Source organism: Dipteris shenzhenensis, chromosome 17 (assembly GCF_047967505.1).
Source record: "Dipteris shenzhenensis isolate YYH24624 ecotype China chromosome 17, Dip_SZ_1.0, whole genome shotgun sequence".
In the NCBI taxonomy this organism is placed as follows: Eukaryota; Viridiplantae; Streptophyta; class Polypodiopsida; order Gleicheniales; family Dipteridaceae; genus Dipteris; species Dipteris shenzhenensis.
Genome location: NC_141612.1, coordinates 53,067,465 through 53,078,741, shown reverse-complemented (window position 1 = coordinate 53,078,741; position 11,277 = coordinate 53,067,465).

The window sequence follows — 11,277 nt, the reverse complement described above, 5'->3', positions numbered from 1 at the left end:
TGAATGATGAGCAATGCAGAAGTTTAGGACCTCCTAAGTCCACCAAAACTAACAGATCTGCGAATGGTTATTTCAAACTTGAGTTCCAACACACTGGTAGAAAAACGTTGAAGCAAAGACAGTGAGTTAGAAATCCAACAAAATGATGTCAAATTCAAGAATAAAGTTGTTTTCAAACTCTCAAAGTGCAATGGAAACCAAAACAGGCAATGGTTTCCTCTATAGTAGAGGTCATTCCAGGCTCTTAGTCGTCGAAAGCAATAGGGAATCATCAACAAAAAACGTCTTTTTTGCTCCAAAACCACTTAGAGAACTTTCCAAAGGTTTCTGCAAGGTCTCTACACACCACGATGTAGGTAAAGTCACCCAAAAGAGCCTCTCCTTCCTCCCATAGAGTTGCACCAACAGAATTTGGGTGCCAAGTTCACACTTGGGCTCAGCTAGAACACCCGCACTCTGATACTAGTTGAGAGATCTCAACAATGGAAGCAGAATGGAAGAAGGTGAGAGAGAGGGAGAGCTAGAAAACAGAGCCACACAAGTTTTATGTGGGTGCAGAACACCCTAATCTTCTATGTCATCCATATATATAGGTGTTTGCGTATTGTACATAACTGGGGTTAAGGTATAGTGGCCTTTAACCCCCACAAATTATACATAAATCCTAAAAAGAGTAGTTTCTTCCAAGATCAAATAGAGTATTTGGGTCATATAGTATCCGCCGATGGGGTTTGAGTAGATCCAAAGGAGATCGAATGTATAGTCACATGGCCTAAACCCTGATACATACACAAATTAAGATCATTCTTGGGATCGTGTAGCTTCTATAGGAATTTTGTCAAGAATTTTGCGTTCGTTGCACATCCATTGATGTACCTTCTTAGAAAAGCTAAGCATTTCTTATGGACCGAGCATCAAGATAAATCCTTTGTAGCTTTGAAAGAAGCTCTTATGCAAGCTCCTGTGTTGCACTACCAGATTTCTCTTAATGCTTCCTTGTAGTTGAAACCGATGCTAGTGGATATGGAATTGGAGTCATGCTTATGCAAGATGGACATCCTATAGCATATGAGAGTCGAAAATTAAAACCAGCGAATGCAATTATAGTACATATATGATAAAGAATTAATTACTATTGTGCATGCATTACGAATATGGAAACATTATTTGATGGAACCTAAGTTTATTATCACAACCGATCAACAAAGTATCGAGCATTTGTTAACTCAGCCACTAATATCCGATAGGCACATCAAGTGGAATACTATAGCGAATCAAAATGATATGATATGGACGATAGTAGATCGCTTTAGTAAGCGAGCCTATTTTATCCCACGCAAGAAAACTAACAACTCATCAAGTTGCACATATTTTTATCAAGCATATCTTTGTCCATCATGACTTGCCAAAGATCATAGTGTCTGATCGAGATTCAAAGTTTTGTAGTAAATTTTTGGACTACATTATTTCATAATCTAGGCACTAAGTTAGATTTCTCCTCAACTTTTCATCCAGTATCCAATGGATAGACTAAAGTCACAAATAGTACTATTTTGGACATGTTAAGAGCTTATGTGGGAACTCAACCAAAGACTTGGGACAAATATCAACACCTCTTATAGTTTGCTTACAATAATACTGCTCATTTTGCAATTGGAAGAGCACTCTTTAAGATCATCTATGGGAAGGTTTTACCTATACCTATCACATGATTGACCCATAGAGTTGAAACAACAGATGCATTTACCCCCATAACTATCAAAATATTCTCAAAGGAATTCAAGAAGCTATTGCAATCGCTCAAGAGAAGACACAAAACAAGCTGATAAGAAACAGAAACACGTGCTTTTTAAAGAATGTGATTATGTACTTCTACAGATTGAGAAAAGAAGATTGAAGAGAATTGAGAAATGGACAATAATAAAAAATGTCCCCATGATTTTATGGACCTTTAGTGATTCAAAAAATCAGTGATCTAGCATATAGGCTTGAATTACTAGATAACTGGAAAATACATAATGCTTTTCATATCAGTCTTTTAAAGCCCTTTAAAGGACCTCTACCTATACATCCTATTTATGAAGAGGTTCCATTGATTGTTGTTGAAGAAGAAAAATTAGATCTTGAATGCATTATTGATCATCAACAAATCTTGACCCGAAAAGGAAATGTCTATACCAAATATTTGCTCAAATTTAAGAATCATCCGAGAGATGATGCTCAATGGATACTTGAGCGGTTCTTTTTGAACTTTTCCAGACCTCATCAGTTCCTATAATCAAACATGCAACTAAGGTCAGTTGCCAAGTAAGAGGGATGTTACGAAAATTATATTTTTGATATATCTTGCGTTGGATATTATTTTAATCAAGTGTGACTATGGCAAAGTACTCCATAGGAGTGCACCGGATGCAGTGGGGGCCCTAGTGGATGCGTTGTGTGGTTAGTTGGGGATGCCTAACTAGCCTATGTTTTGCAATGCTACATGGTCGATACTATGGGTGATTCCATGTTAATACTGATGTTGGGGTTTCCTAACTAGCCTATGTTTTGCAATGCTACATAAGAGTCCACAAACATTTGTGTACTCTCATCTAGTAAGAGCTATTAAGTTCCAAATGCAACGACCTGTGCCACAATGAAAGAAGGGCAAGAGTGTCTCCAAATTGGATTTAGACACGTATGAGCACATCTTGGGGTGTCTTGGAGCGGTGGACAAGGGCGACTAAGATAGTACTAAGAAAATGTAGTCTCACTGCAAGAAAACAATATTTCACTTATCTTGGAAAAAGGAAAATGTATTTGAGACTACACTTCAATTAGTAAATCCCAAACTAACCATCACGCTTGTTTTTGTAATTGTTTTTATAAATCCCAAACGATAAATCCCACGCTTGTTTTTAGTATATCTCAAACAACCACCACATAGGTTTTATTAAATCCCATAACGAATCCACAAATCCTAAATGAATGAATTGTATGCCATTCATCTTGTAATAATAGAAGCAAACCACCGCATTGGTGACAATCAATATCCTAGTGTGCAATCAACCACTGCACTGGCAACCACTTATCTTGCACTACCGCTGTGCTATCCTAAAATTCGTTGCAAAGTGCTATACTAAGGCAATCCCCTTTCAGCTGGTTATCTTTAACTGTCATATTTCAACCACCAGGCTACTTAAGACATTAGAGTAGTCCTATTTCATCGCTTCATCCACCTTGTGTATTAAGCAATTGTGTATCAAATTGAGATCCATCCAAGTTTACTTTGGTCAACTAAAATAAGATCGGTTAGTAGTTTACTCGAGTAGACCTGAGATGATTCGTATATGCTCACAAAGTATTATGCTCACATATTATTGACATTAAGAATAAACTAACTGTCTTTCCAGAGACATTTAAGTATTAACATGGAAGCATGTCAACACAAAATCATGTATTATGAGCACCATATATCATGGATGATGGTAGTCCGAGAAATTCCAAAAGTCCGAGAAATGCCTGCAAGATTTTACTCTCTCAAAAATACGATGACATTTTGTGGCTCATGGAAATTCCAAACTCTCACTACAAGGCACATGCCGTTTTTCGATAAAAATACCGACATTTTTTACACTACAAAGTTTTTTTTTAATGGGCGCAAAGGTCATTATTTATGTTGCTATATAAGCGTCCCTATATAAGACTCTGGTAAAGGTCAGTATATAGCAACACTAGTAAAGCATCAGTATATATCGATCCTTAACAGAACTTTAAAAAAACATTAGTGGGACAAAACAGGGCCACAACAAGCCCTATTTTGCCCCATTAATGTTTTTTTTTTTTGCATTAAAAAAAAGAATGTTTACAAGCACATAGGCGAGATAAAACTCTCAAACTTTGTTTGTTATAACAAAATTTTCCTTGTGAAAGGGGTGATACAAAATGGCTCAAATGAGCTGAGAGGCAAAAGCATATACATGCCGAAGTATATACAACCTTGTTTGTTAAAAAAATTCCCTTTCAAAAAGGGTGATACAAAATCACTCAAATGAGACGACAGACAAAAGCATATACGTGATGAAGTATATACAAACTACTATTACTACTACTCATCCGAATCATCGAAGTCGTCATCATCATCGTTGTGGTTGCCCTGGCCTGATCCCTGGCCCTCATGAGCTTTGCTTGATCCCTAGCCCTCGTCAAAGCCATCTAAGCCAATCCTAATCCACCGCTCACCTCTCCTGATGGGTTCGAGTTTGCACCCTAAGAGTGAAACCATATTAATTGGAAATAAGATTGGAACTTAAAGAATAAGACAATTTAAAAAGTGAGATTACAAGTAGGAGTAGACTTATACTGAGCGAGCAGCCACCTCATCCCAATCGACTACCGCTCCCTACGCCTCCATCTCAATAAACCACAACTTCACTCCTATGCGGAATGCACGTCTCGTCTCTTCGTTTGTGGGAAGGTGACCCATCGTAGCTTGTTGTGGACCCAAATTACGAGAATTATATAAATTGCATGCAATATGTAATAAAATAAATAGAATAATAAATTAAATGAGAAGAAGTAGACTTACCACCCATGCCTCGAACATGGCCGTTCCACCACTATCGAGGTGCGAAGTATCTACGGTGTCCAACCATCTCCTCATAGCCCTTCTCTAACTGTCAAAATTTTGGGGGTGGTCCCTGTACTCCTTCTTCAAAAACTTCCAGTCATCTTTATCTGCCTAGCTAGGTTTAGCCTTCTTCTTTGCGATGGTAGTTCACAAGATTGACCTATGATGCTTCAAGATAGCACACATGCGCTCTCGCGTGTAATTGTCATTGAACTCCCAATTGGAGGTTAGGGTATTGTCTTTTTAACGCACAGCCCAAAACCACCAGAAAGACTTGCATTGGAAAGCATACATTGCAACCTTTCTTGAATGGTGTGGTTCATCTTGATTGCAACTAGATTCTGTTCTAGAGTATGAGGAGATGTGAGCTCCCTCTTGACCCCACGTGTATCACAGAAATGCTGAAAGTCATGAGAGATATACTCTCCACCATTATCAGTCCGTAGGCATTTAAGAATTCTACCTAACTGATTTTCAGCCAAAGCCAAACGTTTCTGAAATACATGGAACACATCACTCTTTTGAGCTATAGCATAAGTCCACACTTTCCTAGTTGCATCATCAATGAATATCACATTGTATTTAGCCCCACCTAATGACTGTGTAGGCATGGGACCACATATGTATGAATGCACCAAATTAAGCCTTTCAAGCTCTTTATTTCCCCTTCTTTTATGGGCCGATTTAGTTTGCTTCCCATAGAGACAATGCTCACAAAATTCAAAGTCAAAAACTCAAATGATGTACATAACCCAAATGGCATAAGAGTTTCATTCCATTTTGGCTCATGTGCCCCAACTTGCAATGCCACAAAGAAGTACTTGGCTACTCGGTTATTGCAACAACATGATCAGACACCCCTGATACCAATTGGCACCCCTTGCTAAAACCATAGAGCCCTTCTGAAGTTTCTAACTCTGAAAGCCAAAAGTGGTTTGAAAACCAGCATCATCTAGTTGACCTACTAAAATAAGACTCTTGATCAGCTTAGGCACAGGGTTCACATTTTTCAGAACAAATGTAGACCCATTTGCAAAAGAAAACTTTATCTCATCTACTCCCACTATGTCACATGAATAGTTATTTCCAAGATGCACACAACTTGTCTTTCCACTATCACAAGTGGAGAACCATTCCCTATGGGGATTAACATGGAATGAAGCACCAAAATCCAAAATCCAATCCTGAGAATATGCATCATCTAAAGTGGTAAGAAAGTATGTAGGTAGACGAGAATGTCATTGTCACTATTATCAGTGATGACTGCATTGATCTCCTTGATCTTCATTTTTCCTTTTTCCTCCCTGGGACTCTCTTCCTCCTTATTTGCACCCCAATTTGCATTATTTTTCTTATCCTTTTGCTCTCTTTTTAGCTTGTAGCAATCCTTTTTCATGTGGCTATTCTTGCCATAGTGGTAACACTCAATATTTCGTGCCCTGGATTTGCTACAAGACTTCCCACTTTCTTGGGAATTCCCCCTGAACTGTGATGCAACCCTTTGCACATTTAAGGTTGCATCCTGCTTGTTGCCATCCATAGACTTCCATCTAATCTTCTTGGCCAACAAGCTACCCATAACATCATCAGACTTCAATACTCCACCAGGTGCAAAGTTACTGACATCTATATAGAAGGTATCCCATGATGATGGCAATAAACACAAGAGAAATATTGACTTAGTCTCCGCATCAAAATTCATCTTTTGAGCTTGAAGCTGGCTAAAAATAATATTGAATTCATTCAAGTGAGAAGCAATGGAGACCCCTTCCTTCATCTGCCACTCAAACAACCTCTTCATGAGGTTAACTTTATTAGAGGCAGTTTCCTTTTCGTACGTGGCACATAATTTCTTCCACAAATCTTCCGTAGTCTGCTCATTTACTACTATGAAATAAACCGACTCTGCAAGATGAAGTCTAGCAGTAGACTTTGCTAATGCATCCAACTCATTCCAATCATCCTCAGACATATCTGCAAGCTTAGCTCCAATCCCTACCAAGGTTTACTCTGCTTCTTTTGAATAAGCACATCCCTTATCTGTTCTTTCCACAAAGAAAAGTTTGTCCCATCAAAATTTTTAATGCTGAAAACTCCTTTTCAAACATGGAAGAGGATTCCATGATGCAAATGAAACAAAATCCCAAACGCTAGTACCTGCAAGAGAGAAATTATACCAAATAGCAAGTGCACCCAAATATGTCTGCCTTAGCGAAGGATAGTGTCACCAAAACTCAAGGCTCAAAGCATCAAAATGCATCTGACTCATGTGCATATACTATGCATCCATATGAGCAAATCTTGCCCAAAAGAAAATTCCAACTGCAATGGCAAAACAATGGCAATCCCAATGCCAATAAGTGCCAAAATGCCTCAAACATAAATGTTGTCCATGAGCATATGCATCAACAAAATCTCATCCAAGAGATCATAGCACAACCTGTGCATCCACTGCAATATGTCAAAGTTGTCCCTCAGCATAAAATAACATCTATATGCTAAACATCCATCAATAAAGCATCCCACAAGGTAATTTGGGCCTATAAGTGCATCCAACAAGGATCACAATGCATCCAAATGGCCTAGAAAGCATCCATTATAACCTAATGCAAACCACGAATGAGTACACATGGCTCAATTTGCAACCAAAGTGATTTGCATAAGGAGTATCCAAAATCATGGTCCCATGGCAATGATCACTAGTGAAAATAGAACCTGAGATGCCTCAAAACATGGGTGTCACTGCATAATCAGACTCAACAAGACAATCTACAAATATCTCTCTTCTGCTGGAGCTCTAAAATCCCAACTGATGAATGGGAAACGGGGAGTCAATCCTTGCAATTAACCTATAATCCAAAAACTCAAAGGTTTGAACCTTTGAATGGAATTTTGACAAAGAAACAAACGATTCGGTGCCTTAGAGAGATGGAACTTCTCCAAATCTCTACAAAATTGTGCAAGAGCTGATAGGTAGGGATTTTTGGGTCTCTGAATTGCAATGGAACAGACGGTTTTAAAAACCGTGGTCCCAATCATCGGGTCCAACACATGGACCATAAAACATTTTTGCAAACACACCTATTTGTAAACACCATCAGAGTGTGAATGATGAGCAATGCAGAAGTTTAGGACCTCCTAAGTCCACCAAAACTAACAGATCTGCGAATGGTTATTTCAAACTTGAGTTCCAACACACTGGTAGAAAAACGTTGAAGAAAGACAGTGAGTTAGAAATCCAACAAAATGATGTCAAATTCAAGAATAAAGTTGTTTTCAAACTCTCAAAGTGCAATGGAAACCAAAACAGGCAATGGTTTCCTCTATAGTAGAGGTCATTCTAGGCTCTTAGTCGTCGAAAGCAATAGGGAATCATCAACAAAAAACGTCTTTTTTGCTCCAAAACCACTTAGAGAACTTTCCAAAGGTTTCTGCAAGGTCTCTACACACCACGATGTAGGTAAAGTCACCCAAAAGAGCCTCTCCTTCCTCCCATAGAGTTGCACCAACAGAATTTGGGTGCCAGGTTCACACTTGGGCTCAGCTAGAACACCCGCACTCTGATACTAGTTGAGAGATCTCAACAATGGAAGCAGAATGGAAGAAGGTGAGAGAGAGGGAGAGCTAGAAAACAGAGCCACACAAGTTTTATGTGGGTGCAGAACACCCTAATCTTCTATGTCATCCATATATATAGGTGTTTGCGTATTGTACATAACTGGGGTTAAGGTATAGTGGCCTTTAACCCCCACAAATTATACATAAATCCTAAAAAGAGTAGTTTCTTCCAAGATCAAATAGAGTATTTGGGTCATATAGTATCCGCCGATGGGGTTTGAGTAGATCCAAAGGAGATCGAATGTATAGTCACATGGCCTAAACCCTGATACATACACAAATTAAGATCATTCTTGGGATCGTGTAGCTTCTATAGGAATTTTGTCAAGAATTTTGCGTTCGTTGCACATCCATTGATGTACCTTCTTAGAAAAGCTAAGCATTTCTTATGGACCGAGCATCAAGATAAATCCTTTGTAGCTTTGAAAGAAGCTCTTATGCAAGCTCCTGTGTTGCACTACCAGATTTCTCTTAATGCTTCCTTGTAGTTGAAACCGATGCTAGTGGATATGGAATTGGAGTCATGCTTATGCAAGATGGACATCCTATAGCATATGAGAGTCGAAAATTAAAACCAGCGAATGCAATTATAGTACATATATGATAAAGAATTAATTACTATTGTGCATGCATTACGAATATGGAAACATTATTTGATGGAACCTAAGTTTATTATCACAACCGATCAACAAAGTATCGAGCATTTGTTAACTCAGCCACTAATATCCGATAGGCACATCAAGTGGAATACTATAGCGAATCAAAATGATATGATATGGACGATAGTAGATCGCTTTAGTAAGCGAGCCTATTTTATCCCACGCAAGAAAACTAACAACTCATCAAGTTGCACATATTTTTATCAAGCATATCTTTGTCCATCATGACTTGCCAAAGATCATAGTGTCTGATCGAGATTCAAAGTTTTGTAGTAAATTTTTGGACTACATTATTTCATAATCTAGGCACTAAGTTAGATTTCTCCTCAACTTTTCATCCAGTATCCAATGGATAGACTAAAGTCACAAATAGTACTATTTTGGACATGTTAAGAGCTTATGTGGGAACTCAACCAAAGACTTGGGACAAATATCAACACCTCTTATAGTTTGCTTACAATAATACTGCTCATTTTGCAATTGGAAGAGCACTCTTTAAGATCATCTATGGGAAGGTTTTACCTATACCTATCACATGATTGACCCATAGAGTTGAAACAACAGATGCATTTACCCCCATAACTATCAAAATATTCTCAAAGGAATTCAAGAAGCTATTGCAATCGCTCAAGAGAAGACACAAAACAAGCTGATAAGAAACAGAAACACGTGCTTTTTAAAGAATGTGATTATGTACTTCTACAGATTGAGAAAAGAAGATTGAAGAGAATTGAGAAATGGACAATAATAAAAAATGTCCCCATGATTTTATGGACCTTTAGTGATTCAAAAAATCAGTGATCTAGCATATAGGCTTGAATTACTAGATAACTGGAAAATACATAATGCTTTTCATATCAGTCTTTTAAAGCCCTTTAAAGGACCTCTACCTATACATCCTATTTATGAAGAGGTTCCATTGATTGTTGTTGAAGAAGAAAAATTAGATCTTGAATGCATTATTGATCATCAACAAATCTTGACCCGAAAAGGAAATGTCTATACCAAATATTTGCTCAAATTTAAGAATCATCCGAGAGATGATGCTCAATGGATACTTGAGCGGTTCTTTTTGAACTTTTCCAGACCTCATCAATTCCTATAATCAAACATGCAACTAAGGTCAGTTGCCAAGTAAGAGGGATGTTACGAAAATTATATTTTTGATATATCTTGCGTTGGATATTATTTTAATCAAGTGTGACTATGGCAAAGTACTCCATAGGAGTGCACTGGATGCAGTGGGGGCCCTAGTGGATGCGTTGTGTGGTTAGTTGGGGATGCCTAACTAGCCTATGTTTTGCAATGCTACATGGTCGATACTATGGGTGATTCCATGTTAATACTGATGTCGCTAGTGTTATTGGTATTTTGCTTGATGGATAGGTTGATTCGGTGATTTGTTCAATCATTTGTTAATAACTAATGTAATTGGTGGCTTGAGTACAGGTGATGGAACTCAAAGCAAGGATTAGAGTTAGTGCGAGGGTACTGATCGAGGTGTCACACGGAGCATCTTTTATGGCCATGGGCCAATTTTGTATTCCTTAAATATTGCAAAGTTTGAGTAATATATTTTGGAGAGGACACAAATCAATTTTTGGCCCAAAGAGGCTATGTAAAGCAAATCCCTTATTTTGGAAGAGAGGGATAATTTTGGCTGCTTGTGCTTTTATGAAATATTATAAATACTCTAGATGAGGAAGCATGAGCCACTCATCTAGGGGAGGGAGATTGTACCCAGTCTGCTTGTCGCTATCAATTTGTGATTGTGTTCTTCGTCTCCAATTAAGTTAAGTGGTGAATTTATGTGGAAGGTTTCCCTTTTGGTTTCAGCCTTGAAAGATATTTACATACACACATGCACATGCATGCACACACACACGCACACATGCACACACGCATGCACATAACCTTTTCTAGGTAATTATCCAGGTAGTTTTCATAAATACATTGCATAGTCTTTCAACTAGTTATCAAAGCTTTTAACATCCTATTTTCAAATCTAACCAAGGGGGTCTATTACATAGTATGTATCTATGCATAATCGTCAAGAAGCACAAATATTTTAATAGATGCTAACTTTTAACGTTTGTGTGACTTCCATCATAGAACCTTGCATGCTTCTTTGCCATTATGTAGTGTCTTCTACCCAAGTTTGATTTCATGTAGCTTGTAGCTTGAGAGGGTCCCCTCTCAATGTCCAATATGAGGTTTATATATGTTAAACCACAAGCTTCTCTTCAAACACAGGGTATTTCTTTCAAGTTGTTCATGGTTGATGTTTATACTAAATAGAATATCTCTTGCCTCCATTTTCTCAATTATAGTCATATTAGAGAGTTTGCTATGGTGTACCAGAGGTTGGAGCTACCATCATGTAGCCCG